At 46.9% G+C, this 16,027-nt stretch overlaps 1 non-coding gene across 1 annotated transcript; it reads right to left on the bottom strand.

Moving 5' to 3' along the window:
- Positions 1-15,153: 15,153 nt before the first annotated feature.
- Positions 15,154-15,227, bottom strand: TRNAT-GGU (transfer RNA threonine (anticodon GGU)). The gene has a single exon. It is a non-coding gene; the product is annotated as a tRNA-Thr (tRNA).
- Between the last annotated feature and the right edge of the window lie 800 nt (positions 15,228-16,027).

Here is a 16,027-nt window from a genome sequence, read left to right on the forward strand (position 1 = left end):
TCAAGAGGGAATTTTGAAGCCCGGGCTACCTTTCCCACGCGGTGCACCCCTAGAAAGTCGAAAGCAGGGCCGGGGGACCGTCTATTATTCCCAATGGGCTAAGCAGCTGGGTAGACCGGCAACTGCGGGGATCGAACACCTGACCTCTCGAATGCATACGGCGAGCGCTCAGACAATGGGCCGCTGTTAAACCCTGCGTGGGCAGCCGCTTTCAATTTAACTGCTAGCCAACAGTAACGGTAGCTTACACCGACCTCCCGAAGATACCTATTGTGTGAACGGAATTTAAAGTACAATTTGAAAAATTTGTTGGCGAGTGTATATTTGTTATTTACACTATGTTCGCTCCTCGCCAGACGGTATTCCGTCAAACTCGATTAAATTTAAAGTAAGACATAGGAGTGTCTTTCGTTGAATATATAATTTGCAGTATGTGCATTTTGAGCTACAGTCGTATCTGCGAGCGAGAAAGTTACTTGTGGAAGTGGAAGTATTTGTCAATAACTCAGATACAAAAGACGAAAAACACTACTCCGTAATGGCCAGCGTCCCGTGTTTTCAAAAATGACCTAATACATCCACAGAATACCACGCAGCTTACGGTGACGAACCGAAGATCCACTCAATCCGAAATCCTTTGGCAGACAGCACTATGTTTAACTAGCGGCGCAGCGCTTTAATCGTCCAAAGTTATTGGCACTAAAAGTGCAAGGTGGGCTAATCGAACGCACTACATAAAAAGACGCATTGTGCGCCTGATGTTTTTCTCTAATCCTGCAGAAATGGAACGGCCGCGTCTGACTAGACAGACTGCAAGTATTTTCTTGGATCTTATAAGCTCCAAAGGATGGAATCGCGGATGCAGGTGATGCAAGTGTGGAAACCCCGGCCATTCTCCGGAAACCGTATTCTTAAACCTCTATTTCGTTTCCTGAATGTCGAAAAATAGATATCATCGGGCCGTATATCCTAATGATTCAATCCCCGATATATTATTTTTCTATGCTTCGGTGGGTCTCTGTCACGTTTTGATTTCATTTCATTTCATTTCATTTTATTTCATTTATTTATATTGTCAGCCCTGATCACGGGCTATAACAGGAGTGGATAATGTGGCATAAAAAATAGCAGTGACACAAACACTGAAACGAGCACAAAATTCGGTACATAAAGCGTTCACTACTTATACAAAAAATAAAACTCTGGCATGTAATTCATGCAGACGATAAAACAATGCGCAGGTTATCTAACAATTCCCTAAGTGATTGTGAAGTGACAACATAGTTTGGTAGCATATTCCTTTCCTTAATGGTTGTTGGGAAAAAGACTAAATTTAAAGCAATCATTTCGGACAGTGGGCATTGGTATGTGCAAGCTGTGACGATGGCATGATTTTTCTCCAGTTTTAATTTCAAAATACCACGGTTGGTTCATTTTCATGCTGTGATTAATAATGTGGAAAAGAACTTGAGCCTGTCACATTCTGTTCTAAAGTTGAGCACTTCCAAATCAAAATCAGCACGTTTACAAAAGGATGTTGATGCAAACGTCTGATGCAAATGCGAATAATCTCTAGTACGCCCTTCCGTAATCAAGGCGGTGCTGTCCAGTGACTAGAAGGCGGACGGACAAATAAAAAAATATTCATTGTCATCGACACTTTATTTCCGGGGCAGAAGGCATCACAAGGTTCCAGCACTTGGCTTGCCGACGTTGTTTTGCCCGAAGCTTTACCAGCCACACGATAATGCCGCTTGTTGCATAGGGCTTATCTTCTCTCAGCAGTGAACTCTCTGAAAGTACGAAATTATCGGCTTCCATAACGCCCAAAACATGACGCCAGAACGTAATATCAGAATACTGGTCGGGCCTCCCAGCAGGCCAGCGGCACAAGGCAGTGAAATATGATGTTAGATCGAGGCCCGAAAACATTCAAGGAGCATACTTCTCACCCGCCGCGCTGGATCAGTAGTAAGGCGCTCGTCTACCGAGCTAAGTTGTCGGCGTTGGGGGTGATCAACTCCTACCAGGAGTTACGGGAGGCCCACCTCGTGAACCAATATACGCGACTCTCGCAGACGGCATCCGGGCGCCGCCTGCTAGACCGCTTGCACATCCAACACGAGTGCACTCCAGAGGAGACGTGTCGGATTCCGGAGCTATGGCGTCACAAGCTCTGGGTCCCTCAACTCCCGCGCAACATGGACACACATACACACGAAGGCAGACGAGAGGTGCGCGCTCGGGCCCTCGAACACCAACACGGATCCAAACAGGGTGTATACTACGTTGACGTGTCAGGGCCGTCGCCCAATGGATTCTACACGGCCGCAGTAGTTCACCAGGATCAATGCGTTAACGGGCTGTCCTTTCGAGCTCGAAATTCAGCACAGGCTGAGGAAGTAGCCATTGCGCTTGCCGCCTCGGAGTTGAATTCGAAGGTAATCGTGACAGATTCGCGTCGAGCCTGTCAACACTATCTGGCTGGCGAGATTTCACCTTTAGCCTACAGTATATTAAAGCGCGCAGTGAGGGAATTGGACCCTTCGCCCAAACGCATAGTCTGGACTCCAGGCCATCAGGGCGTTAGAGGTAATGAGGCTGCGGACGCGGCTGCCCGAGCGCTTACCTACCGGGCACCTCACCCAGGCTCTTCCGGCTCGGAGATTGTGCAACCGCTTCTGCGGTTCAGAGAAATTCTGGACGACTATTGCAAACGCCATCAGCTTTTCCCGGTCCCTGCTTGCTAAGGGCCTGAGTAAAGCTGATGAGCGAACTCTGAGGCGCTTGCAGACCAACACTCTGTTGTGTCCTGCATAGTGCACTGCACGGGCTCGGGCCGGCCCGAAAGCCCGGGCCCGGCCCGGCCCGCGGGCCGGGCCGGGCCGGGACATTATTTGTTTTGCCGGGCCTGGGCCGGGCCCGGGCCTGAAGTTGCGGGCCCGGGCCGGGCTCGGGCTTAAAGCTGCGGACCCGAGTCTGGCTTGGGTCCGTACAGAAACGGCTGGTGTCCGACTATTCATTCACTTTTGCAGAGTGTGGTACACAGCTGCGGCATTGGAGCAGCGACACGGATGAGCTATGGGTTATAGTACGCGCTGAGAAAAAAAAAAAAAACTAAGCTTTACTCATTGACTTATTTATTTCCTTGTTTCCACGCCGCGGTGGCTTAGTGGTCAAGGCGCTTGATTGCTGAGCCGGGGAACCAGAGTTTGCTCCTAGCCTCGGCGGCCGCATTTCTGTTTAGGCGGCAAGCATGCCAGCCTTGTACTTTGTAGTATCACTGCTCGTTGGAGAAACCCGGGGGGCCGAAATTATTCGTAGCCCTCTACTTCTGTGTCTCTCACAGCCTGACTCCCCTTGAGCCCTTAAGCCCCCCCCCCCCCCCCGCTCCAAAAAGAAAGCTTTTATTTTATAGCTATATTTTTCTCATGTGAGAAAATTTACAAACTAAAGCGAGGTTGGTTTTCCTTTTGATCAGCCGACCAGAACGTCTCGTAAAGGAAATAGCCACAAAAGTTCGCGAGAGTTTGTAAATCTGATCTCATAACCACATCTACCCCTCCTCGCTTCTTCAGCCTGGTTGTCATGACAAGTGTTTTGCCCTGTAAGTTATCACGTGGTTCGCGCGTTATCTTCTGCTCTACCAGTAAGAGTAAAATTCAACAGGTCTTAATTGGCCATTGATAGTTCGTCATCCCAAAACATACCTATACACTATTAGAAATGGATTCGGGGAGAACCTATGAGTTTAGGACGCTTATAGTCTTCAAAACACACACCATGAAATACTCAAGCTTTTCAGCTTTTCGTTTCCGCTGAAAGGCGACCAGTTCGGAAATGAGTTCAACCTGTGAGATCGCGTTCATTAAAAAACAGTCATCCCACTGCTTGCTAGGCAGCTTTAACGTTTATACTTCCGGGCGGCAAAATATAACTGATTAAAATCGTGGGGGAATGCAAAGTAGTCTAATGCGCGCGTATGCAGCCCTTTTTATTTGGCTCTCGGAACTTCCCGAGTTTATCTTTGCGCACCTACACGAGGTCACTGTCCAAAAGAAGGGCCTGGCGAGCACTACTCTTAATCACTTCCTTCTGGGTTAAAAAGAACCAACTTTCTGCAAGCCAAACTGTGGTTTCAGAACCTTTGTCGGACAGTTTCTTACCGGTCTAGTAGCAGTCTACTTTCTCAGAGTGAGCAGTATATCTCAAGCGTTGCTGTGAAACGGGCCGGGCCGGGCCCGGGCTGGGCTTCACTCCAGGATTCACGGGCCGGGCCGGGCCCGCTAGAGCGATAATTTAGCGGGCCTAGGCCGGGCCCGGGCTTGAAGCCGCGGGCCTGGGCCGGGCTCGGGCTTCAGGTCTCGGGCCCGGGCCGGGCTTGGGCCTCAGATTCAGGCCCGTGCAGTGCTGTAGTCCTGCAATAGTGAAACATTTCGACCCCAAAATTGATGGGCGCTGCCCTCACTGTGGGGAAGTTTCCGATACCTTCCACATGGTTTGGGCCTGTCAAAAGAATCCTTCCCTTCCCCCCATTCCTTCCCCTTCCCGAGAGGCATGGGAGGCAGCCCTGCTCAACTGCTCGGGGCTGGAGTCTCAAAGGGCTCTAGTCCAACGGGCGCGAGTAGCTGCCTCGTCCAGCGGGGTCCCGGACTAAGGACTCCACCTATGTAAAGGGCCATTTTTGGTCTGCAAACTCTCCTGTTGTTTATTAAAAAGTTTTCACCACCACCATCTACCGAGCCTGAGTACCCGGGTTCGAACCCGACCGCGGCGGCCGCGTTTCGATGGAGGCGAAACGCAAGAGGCGCCCGTGTGCTGTGCGGTTTCAGTGCACGTTAAAGATCCCCAGGTGGTCGAAATTATTCCGGATACCTCCACTACGGCACCTCTTCCTCTCTTTCTTCTTCCACTCCTACCTTCCTCCCTTCCCTTACGGCGCGGTTCAGGTGTCCGTCGATATATGTAAGACAGATACTGCGCCATTTCCTCTCCTCAAAAAACCAACCAAAACCAACCATACTTCTCCCCGTATGCTGAACTTGATCTACAGTTACTGAACTTTTGCGACAAACACAGCAGCACAACACAACAGCAGTTAAAAGACTCAGTCTGAAAATGGAATGACGGGAGTTTCGTATCGGCATCATGAAGAATGCGGATTGGGGGAAAAAAAACAGTAATAATCCCCTATTTCTCTCTGTCAGCGTTACACCTATCACTATCGGTTTAGTTTGATTTATGGGGTTTAATGTCCCAAAGCGACTCAGGCTGTAAAGACGCACCTATCACTTTCTTTTTCACAGCTTGCTGCATTGTTTTCAATTGAAGTTCAGTCGTTTTCTTCAGCCGCCATATTACTGCCGATTAGGAGAGTGCCAGTAATACATCTGTTATACCGTTTTTTTAAAATTGAAACTGTTTACAGATAGATATCTGCGAGAGGTACGTCGGTGCGGTCTGTGCAGGTAGATTGCACAGCGAGGCCTACACTATGTACGTGATAGAGCTCAGTGATTAAATGATTAATTAACCAAAATTAACTGATCAACTTTCTTGCTTTTGCTTTCAAGGACGGACATTATATCAAGAAATTGAAGACCGTTAACATAAAAGTTGAGTAAAGCTTCTAAATTTTCTTTAGCGGCAGTGCACTGCGAAATACTAAACGTCAAAATACGCATTTTTTAGCTCGTAAGGTAGGTTTCCCACAATGCATATTTTTAAAATGGCGTCGCTCACATTTATGATATAGTAAATACGGAAGCCGTTTGTCTATTTTATGCCGTAGAAGCAGTTCACTTGATTTCCGCGACAATACTACGCCCAGCGACGCCTTTTTAAAATTGTGCATTGCGAGAAGCCAACTTTACGGTTTAAAAAATGCGTATTTTCGACGTTAAGTATTTCCAAATGCATTGCCGACAAAGAACATTTAAAAGCTGGACTCATCTTATACGTTGGCAGCCTTCAATATATTATTATGATGTTTGCCCATGAAATCAAAAGTAAGAAAGTTGATTTGATTAGTTAATTTTACTTAAATCGTCTAATCACTGAGCTCTATCACGTTCTTACATAATGTCCGCTTTGTTGTACAATACACCTGCACAGACTGTACCAACGTATCTCTCGCCAGGCTCAAAATATATATGTGTAAAGAGTTAAAAAAAAAGAACCGGTATAATTTCCCCTGCTTCGTGATTTCCTGATAGTTGATGACCTGCTTAATTATCTACATCCCATTCTTTTTCTCCCTGTTATTTCCTTCTAGTGCTTCGGATCTGCGGTCACTACCTCCCCTAATTAATACATATATTCTCTTGCCACTTCCAGTGTCTCGCTACAAATTTTAAACTGTTATTCCCTTCTGAGACTGTTGAATATTACTTTATTTTGTGTATATTGTTTTTAGAGCCACCGTTCTGTATTTCCTGTCTAGGTTCTCGTTCATGCTTTGCATTTCATCCCCTGAGTTGCTTAGCAATTCAATATCAAACACAAAAAAAAAATTGGATATTGAAAAATATTCTGTATTCACTTTTACACCCAACTCTTCCCAGTGCCGTTATCTTAATACACCTTATTAGCACGTGATGAATAGTTAGCGTGAATAGAAGCAAATATAGTGTCTCTCTGCCCGATGCCTTTACTGACTGGGCTTTCATCATTCTCTGTGGAAGACTGCGGTGGTTGTGCAGGCGCTGTAGTTATATTTTGTGACTTTACCTAGGTGTCATCTACACCCTGGTACAGCAATGAGCGCATGGCTTCTGAGGTTTCCATTGAGTCAAATGCTTCCTCGTAGTCTATGAAGGCTATATATATACGGGTTGGTTATATCCTGCTCATTTATGTATTATCTCATTGATGGTGTGAGTATGGACTATTTCGAGTGTCCTTTAAGAAAGCTATCCTGGCCTTTTGACTGCTGAAGTCTAGAGTTGCTTTATTCTATTAACGATTACTCTAGCAAGTACCTTTTAGAGATTATCTTGGTCACGAAGTTTGTGCTCTGCTTATAAATCCACAATACAACATAAAAGAGAGGACAGAGTACGCACAGCAAAGCGTACTTGCTTTTTTATCAGCGTCATGTTGCGCTAACCAGCTCCCGTACAGCGTTTGTTGGATTATAGCTTGGAGGCATTAACGGTGATCAGTGTGTATTCTGTTTCAAGTTTCTGACACTCCAGTAGAGTTAGTTCTTGGGCTAGTTGGTATACTTGATTTAAAATCATAGTTTTTCAGCGCAACGGCACACAGCCAATGAAAAGAAGCAGGAAGAGAAGAAGGACGAACACAGCGCTGATGGTCAACTGTTTATTTAGGGACGCACACACAGCTTAAATACAGTCAGACCAGCCCAGTCGCACACCGTGCAACGTAAACAGGAAAAAAAAAAAACTCGTTTCACATCTTTACCGCAAAAACTTTGATAGGAACATCTTTTCTGCAGCATACAGAAGAACTGAAGTATCGCTGACACATTCTGACCCTGCTCTCTGAATATAATACAGCCTCTATCGTTTCACGGGTTGTTATTGATTTGCTTGCGCTCAGAATCCTCACTCCCGAAAACACCGGTGTACAAGACTTGCAAGTAGCGCAGTGCTCGACAAGGTTAGCACCTTCCCCATTGCAAACCGACACTTCCTTTCTAGTGCACTAGACACTCCCTATCCAGTGCATTAAGTAAACGTTAGCATTCTTCTAAGATACTGGTACACTCGAGGTCATAAGGTGTAGCGTATTCAGGGTGGCTAGTTCTAGAGCACCCGTTCGTGGACTCCGCGTCGTAGTCATTAGTCGGCGAGCACGCCACCTGGCAACCGTGACAGGTATCTGCAGAGAGAAACGCCACCTGCCAGGGCGGGAGCGGAGGAATTGACAAGGGGATGGTGGCTGCCACGGGAAGGTCCCGAAGAGTATACCTCGAACTTCGTATTACCGACTATCGCAATCGCCTGTCAATTTTTTCAATAAATATTTTTGCACATTATATGCACGGGAAAACTAGTTACGAAACAGAATATAAAGTGTTTTTCCCGTAAATAATTAATCAGTAACAAATAAATAAAACCTCTAAACTCCCCCCCCCCCCTCATTTCGCACACCGGTATACATCTGATTTTATTTATTTATCTTTAATTTCAAGATACTCTCAATCCGACCAGGAATTGTAACAGGGGTCGGTACAAAACAAAAATGGCACACTGTGGTTAAATTAAACGAACTAGTAAACAAGTATATCCCCTAGTTTTGCCTACGCCTAGTTTCCTTCTGATCGCTTTGAGGCTACCACCTTTCTTTACCGCATCGTCGATTCTCTCCATAATATACTTCCTTATGTCGGTTGTCTTCTGTTTATAAAATTTCCTTTGACAGTACTGCAAGCTATATTCTGTTTACGGGCCTAAAGGTTTTCCTGCTTTGGCGTTCCTTAGTCACATCTTTCTTCTCATGTGATAGCTTACCACTGAACTGTTGAGCTAAGGGGGTGCAAGTGTTAATGAGTAAAAACAAAGAGATAACAGCCAATTATTGTTTAGTCGAGGAAAGCAGCACCTAAGCAGGGGTCGGTACCCAAACAAATGTAACGTGCACGCGTGCGCTTCGGAAAGGGCTATTCGGTCTCGTTGGTCCCGGAACTGCGCACATGATTTTGGCAGTTGCGGCTGTGTATGCGGCCACTGAAACGGACGAAAACGCCGCCTCGCTCTGGCCGTCGCGCAGCGACATCACGGGGGAGGATAAAAAACGCATCAATCAAAAGGAGGTCTTCAGCGGGGCAGCCGCGGCAGATAGGCCCATCTGCAAATACGTCGCGCCACAAAGAAACGCCACAAATCGCAGCTCCACCATGCGACAGCGACGGAGCGTGGGGAAGAGGCAGGGAACTAAGAACATTAAAAAAATAACCGCAGGGGACGATCCGTCCTTGTCGCTAGGAGTGATATAAATCAACACCCAGGCCTCGTGGGGAGCACGTATACACCACGCGCCGCCGGTTTTAGGCCTAAGCGTTTCTTTCATTCTCTATCCGCCCGGCGCCCCGTCGCAACCCTCGGCCAGACGTATTCTGTACCGGTTGAGTTTAGTTGCGTGCAGTGCTGCGGGCAACAAAGTAGGAACGCCATTCTCGTCATTACCTCCCATCATGGTTTCTTGACAACCTTTGCAGGCAGTCTTCACACACAAAGCCACAAGAAACTCGGACAGTAGAGTAACTCAGCTTCGCCTGCCCTTCCAAGAACAGTAGCGGCCATTTTTCTGCAGCCACATCTCAATGTATTGGTTCAACAACCTACGCTCATCGATTGACAAGCACTTTTCCTCCTCTAGCGGTGCACGCAATTAAATGAGCCGTATTATGCCTCTCAGGGCGCCTACCAGACGGCGGCGGGTCCTCCCCTTCTCGCTACTCTACGGAACGCGTCGGCGGCTGACGAACACGCCGAGTCCACGTGCCTGGTCACGTGACTAGTGATGCCGTTTCCCAGGGTGGCAAGGGGAAGGGCCCGAACACGCACAAACACTTGTTGTTCCACGGGGGCTGCTTGCTACGACGTTACGTTCTGGGTTTATTTTCTTTTTTTCCTACTCTCTGCAGGATGCCTTGAGCTTGCAGTATGTGCTACGTACACATCGTGCAAAAGAAAAAAAAAACTCGTACAAATATTCACACAGACAAAAGTGAGAATGCACGCAATGGCGAATCCCCCGTGTCTTTCACGTGCTCGGGCTGACGCGGTTGCCGGGCAGCCTCTTCTTCTGTGTGTGTGTGGGAAGCCGAGACATGTCGACGCTTTGACGAATGCCTCGGCCCAAAGCTCTCTTTGTGCGCTGTTCTCTTCTTTCCCGTCCCGCGGGAGTTTGAATGCGCTTGGCGCCGTCTCCCGCCGGCTGAGATCCGAAAAACAGCCGGCCACGCTGTTGCCAGGCGGGTAAAGTTCCGCGTTGCTGAAAGCGCAGTGCGGGCCACACAAGGGCGCATTACCGGGGGACCTCCATCCGCGGGCACGATTCTTTTCAAGACTCTCGTCCGCTAGGAAACCGACCGGCGTTATTCCGAGGAAGGCTGTTTGCCCCAAGCTGGCCCGAGCCCGTCAAGGGCAACACAAGAGCAAGAACCTATCTTACACGATGTGTAGCCATCAAGAAAATATGTGTTTCCTTCAGATGGATCGAGGTAACTTGACGAATTAAATAGCAAGAGAAACCGGTGGTCAAATGTTTCAGCTAAGCGCCATTTATTCTGAGCCCTTTCCTGTGTGGTGCATTCCAGCACACCGGAGGTACAGCCATTTTAACTGAAACATGCATAGGAGCAGCTGCCACTCGGCCTTACATTGTAACAAAGGGAAGCGTATGTATGCGCGTATACATACTTCCAGCAAACACAACTTTTACCCGTTAACACGCGGAATTAGATTGCGAAAAAAAAAAAACGCGATGAAAAAAACTGGCGCCCTCAGGTAGGCTAGAGGATTCTGGCTAGCGAGTCCTCTTTGTTAAAAAAAAAGAAGCATAGATGTTCATAAACTAAGAACAGCGATCTTGTTGTGCTGATTTTGCGCTTTATAGTGTTCTCTGACATTCTTTTTTTTTTCTTTTTTGGGGGGATAGGGGGGGGGGGCTTTTTTAATAAGAAGCAGGGGTCACCCTGTGATGTCGGCGACTTTCTTATATTCAATTGTGGTGGTTTTCGTGCATGGTCTAAATTACGGGTGCGATGTTTAAAATAACAAAGTGGCGTGGTGTGTTATGCTTCTCAAGATCCCGACATGGCGTGAGCTGTTAGGCACGCCGAATTTACGAGTTCCGAATTATTTCGGCCGCCTGGGGTTCTCGTACGTGCACTGACATCGAACATCAAACGGATAGTTTTACTACCTACGCAAGGGTGCAGCCTAGAGTGAAATAAGTAACAACTAGTTTATTCGCAAGGCTGCCAGGTGCAACTCATCCGTCGAGGCAAAATGGTAATGTAATGAACAAATACAAACAGGTGATGTAGGCTGTGAAATTGCAACCTGTTCTTTTTAAGTAGTCGAGTGTTATTGATTTGTGTTGTGCATTGTGGATTCTTCGCACTCCGTCTGCACCGAAACGTGGCCGCTGCGTCCAGATTCGATTCCAGGGCCTCGGATTGAGCAGCTGTGAGGAGAGAGATAGATGAACGGAAAGCCAGGCAGGTTAACTAAGCGACGCCCAGTATGCTACCCTACACGTGGGAAAGGGAACGGAGGGAGAGAGGACAGGGCGATCACTTGTTCACGGGTCCGTAGACCACTCCTTACAGGGTACACATGGCACGCATTGAGAGTTTATAACCTTGAACTCAGTCTTGAATCCTTCAGCAACTCGAAAAGCGCCTTCACAGCTGTCCTCTGCGATGAAGGTCTAGTCCAAAGACCTAGAATTCTGGCTTCTGTAAGCGGACGAAGATCTAAGCGGCGGAGCGTTGAAGCCAGGAGGAAACACTCAAGTTTATACCGAGGGCAATCACAAAGTAGGTGCTCTATTGTCTCGTCGCACACCCAGTTTTGACGCGCAGGAGAGTCTGCCATAGCGATCAAGTGGGAGTAGGCATTTGTGAACGCCACTTCCAGCCACAGGCGACACAACAACGTAGCATCGCAGCGGGAGAGGCCGGACGTAGGATTCAATTGAAGTAAGAGATCAAGGCCGTGTGAAGGCATGTCAAGTTCCCTGGGGACGACCAAGACGCTAAAATCTCGATTCGGCAAAACACTCGCACATGTCTTGCTGCGTCGGCTCTTGCCAGTGGTATCCGGGCAATGTTGGTGCTGCCCTGGGCCGATCGAGCTGCAGCGTTAGTCGCGTCGTTTCCGACAATGCCACAGCGTCCTGGTAGCCACTGGAAGATGATGTCATGACCCACTTCCGGTGCCTGGTGTTGAAGATGTCTAACCTCGGCTACCGGCTGCTTGTGATCGCCATGGCGTAAACCAGAATTAAGACACTGTAGGGTAGGTTTTGAATCGCACAACACAGCCCATTTGTGGGGCCTTTGTGCACCGATGCACTGCACAGCCGCACGAAGAGCGGCCACTTCTGTGTAGTTTCTTCTTTGTAGCGTAGGTTCCGTACTTTTCTTCTGTCGAAATATTTTTTTCTTTCTTTTTTTCCCATAGAGCGCACGGAGCACTCACTTGAATGGTTCTCCTCTATGCATTTATGTACATTTACCTTACTCATGTCTCGTTTACAGTTGCATCTTAATGCTTTCACACGTGTTTTGATAATTAATTTTTATAATCTGGTTCAATTTTATCTGCTGTTGTTTGTACACGGTGATTTTTTTTGTAAGTTTGTAACAGGTGGTGCGCTGTGCAGCCTTTGGCTTTCGGACCTCCTCCTGTATTTAACAAATATGTGTATGTACTGCTTGTTCGTTTAAATAAACTGATTCTGATTCTGACCCGGTGGAGGCTGTCCGATGCGAGGTTAGCTGGTTAATACTGGCCTGTCGCAGGAATGACCACAGCGCCAGCTGAACTGGTAGATGTGACCGAGCCATGTGTATGTACATGTGTGCGGTCAATATATATTTGGTGTGGAGTAGGCAGAGTGTCAAAAGAGCCGGCGTATAGATAAGTTCGATTTTTTCGCTATCCGCGGAATTATAAGGCACACACAAGGCTCCCGCAGACACCACAGCGCAGACGAAGGCCGTGCCGCCGGTGTGAACTGCGATCTGATGGACAGCTAGTGGGCTGCTATTACCACTGAGTACGATGCGTGTGGTCTCTGTACTGGCACTGACAGAAGGTGATGCTGGAGGATCATTGTTAGATATATGTGGACCCGCAGGGTGTCAACGGTGACATTTGTGCACGCATTTAAATACACGCAAAATCTACCTTAAAGTCATAGTTAATTGCTAAAATTAGTATATATTTCTTGATGAACCCTAACAAGGCTGTTCTTGCTAGGCACTGACTGTAATCCCAGGTTGCCGTTGCTAGTTTTGTCTTTAAACATCGTGTATTTTTAACGCTCATTATGAAGCATTTTTCTCACATATATGCGCATTTTTAATGCTACAGGGTCACGGAAAAACAATTTACTTCATCACCACAAGTTGTTTAAACGCGTCCGATCCCAAGAAGTTGCCGTAGCTGTCTCCACCTGCTCCAGCGGCGGAGCGAAAAACCTCCCAGCGAGCAGCGTGTGATATGGCTGCCTTGTGTCGGAACTATTGGTGTAGAGACACAGTTACAGAGGCTTCGCCTGAGCACTTCTCCTTTGTCTGCTGAAGGAAGCTGTCGGCGCCTCTGCCACTTGTAACTTTGCCAAAGTTAAAAGTGTCGAGTTTAGCTCCGGTCTTCTCACAAGAATAGCAAGAAAAAAAGCGATATCAACCCACGGCTTGCTTTTCAAGCTATTTTGACTTACGCATAAAGCAATCAACGAGCCCTCCGTGGCCATTCAGCATGATACACTTGACTCTCCACTGCTGTCTTGACCTTCATTCACTTTTTTTTCTTCGTGATCCTTGTCTTCATCGCACTTGCTAATCGGCTCATAGTGTGGTCGCACAGCTCCATTTTTCATGCGGCTCACTTCGATAACTTCCTTATTCGCTGACATCCTGGATACCAATTCGACCTTCCTTCTCTTTCATCCAGCTACCAGCGCGCGCGCTGCCGGCCGCGTTTGCGCAAGTACGTTTTGCGTAAGTGACCCATCTATATCATTTCGCGTGGCAGCTCGGCTGAGTAGGCGAAAGTAAAAAGACAGCCACGTCTTCAACGCATCGACTATAGACAGTCGCTAGAGGTGACGCCGACCCACTTTGAGCACTACCATAGTCGACAAGTACGTTCAAGACATCGGCGTTCAAGGTCTTCAACGCCATTCTTCTCGACCGTGGCGATTCAGGTGGTGGTTCAGGGTCGCTGTCGTGTGCGTATACGATGGTGCAGCCTCATAACGCGTGCTCTTTGGTGCAAAGAATAAAATAATAACACGAAGACCAACGGCATAGTTATAAATGCATTCTGCAAGAATTACTAGGAATTTATCGCTTATGCTCGTTGATGATCGTCCTAAGTGTTGATCGCCAACAAATGAAGAAAAGCACTGCAGATATATGATCTCGTCAGAATATCACTTCAAAAGACCTGTGATAACTGTGCCGAGCCGCTGCAAGAATTCCATAGCGTTGAAAGCTTGTCAAAAACCACACTGAAGTTGTTGTATTTAATATATAATTATTTAATTAATATCAATACTCACCAGTAGATTAGCCATGTTTCCCGCGCAAGTACACGTCATAAAAATGGAAAAATGATTCATGAATATCGAGCCCAAAGTAATACATTTAAATAGTCATTTGTTTGTGAAAACTGCCAACTGGAACAATATGCCGAAGTGCGTTGTACATAGCCCAGATATAGAAACGTCTTTTGCTAAATTGAGAGTCTTCAGTGTGTGAACTTTGTAATGTGTTCGTTTTATATGTGTACGCATACTGTGGTACGCACACAATCGTATCATGTCTCTGTGTATGCAAGTGTATTTGTATTGCATGATATTTCATTGCGATATTTCTGCTCACCCCTCCTTGGAGTCCTAAGCGACTCTGCAGTATAACTAACTAACTAACTAACTAACTAACTAACTAACTAACTAACTAACTAACTAACTAACTAACTAACTAACTAACTAACTAACTAACTAACTAACTAACTAACTAACTAACTAACTAACTAACTAACTAACTAACTAACTAACTAACTAACTAACTAACTAACTAACTAACTAACTAACTAACTAAATAAAACAAGAGCGAAGGGAGCACCGTGTGCACATCAGCTGACGGTGAGAGTCACTAGTCACTGTGAATGAAATTTTACTGTTTTTACGGAACTGAATTAAACCAGCGCCGTGTCATGGGGAGGTACAGTCTTGGTGAAAAGTCTAAAGGCCGAATTCTTTTCGCTTCAGCCGCGAGCCATTACGGCACTATTAAAGACCGAATGACCCTCAAATGCTAGCAGAAGGTTTCTTCTTAGTAATAAGGGAGTAATTACTCATTGGCATCCACCTGAGCGCAGCCATACGGCTACAGAGGAAAGCTATACAGCTTTCTCGGAAACTTCCGTAGTTAAAGAAAAATTCGTCCCAGTCCGGGGTTCGAACCCGGGACCACCGCTTCACCGGAGCAGTCGCTCTACCAACTGAGCTAACCGGGACGGCAAGCTTATGGTAGGGCGAGAGCGAATTGATCAATAACTCGAAGTGGGAACAAGTTTCTGAGAAAGCTGTATAGCTTTCCTTTGTAGCCGTATGGCTGCGCTCAGGTGGATGCCATTGAGTAATTACTCCCTTATTACAAATTTACTCCACCTTGGGGGATTCCCCTAAACATTTGACCAAGGTTTCTTCTTGCGGTAGAGAAACTTCCTGCTTGACCTGTGCTTTGAATGATCCGCTACACGGAGCATTCTAGAAACATTCTATTCGCTGCCGCTGAACGCTGTGGCCTCAAGACTTTTGACCAATGCTGTACATCTTGGTCATTGCACTGTTTTATTAAAACGCATAAGAGCGTTAACAAAAACCCAAATCCTGGATAAAGTGCGTTATAAGAACGAGGGATTCGCGCCGACAGCAGCGTGTGCGGCAGCAACTTTTTACCAGTCCTCAGTGGTAGAACACAATTCTGGAGACAAAGGTGCTTCCTCCACAAAAACTGTGAGCCAAGCACCCCCTCAAGGCATCCAAAATGGGTAGCGTTCTGCTAACATATAAACTCACGTCCTCATGCATAAAGCGCCATCAATACACGAGCTTAATGCCGAAACCTAGCAGGAATTAAGCTGCAGGAACTGGTACGGCAATTTTGTTTCACTAGTCTGATTAAAATGAAGATGAACTGCCCAATGGACATTGAAACTAACCTGGACGTCTTACGGACGTTCAGGATGTGCGCAGGATGTCCAAGAGAGGTTCAGTGCCCTTTGGGTGGCCTGTTATGGGAGGCTCTTCTTGG

This window comes from Amblyomma mixtum, chromosome 2 (assembly GCF_055824585.1).
Source record: "Amblyomma mixtum isolate Tamu chromosome 2, ASM5582458v1, whole genome shotgun sequence".
In the NCBI taxonomy this organism is placed as follows: Eukaryota; Metazoa; Arthropoda; class Arachnida; order Ixodida; family Ixodidae; genus Amblyomma; species Amblyomma mixtum.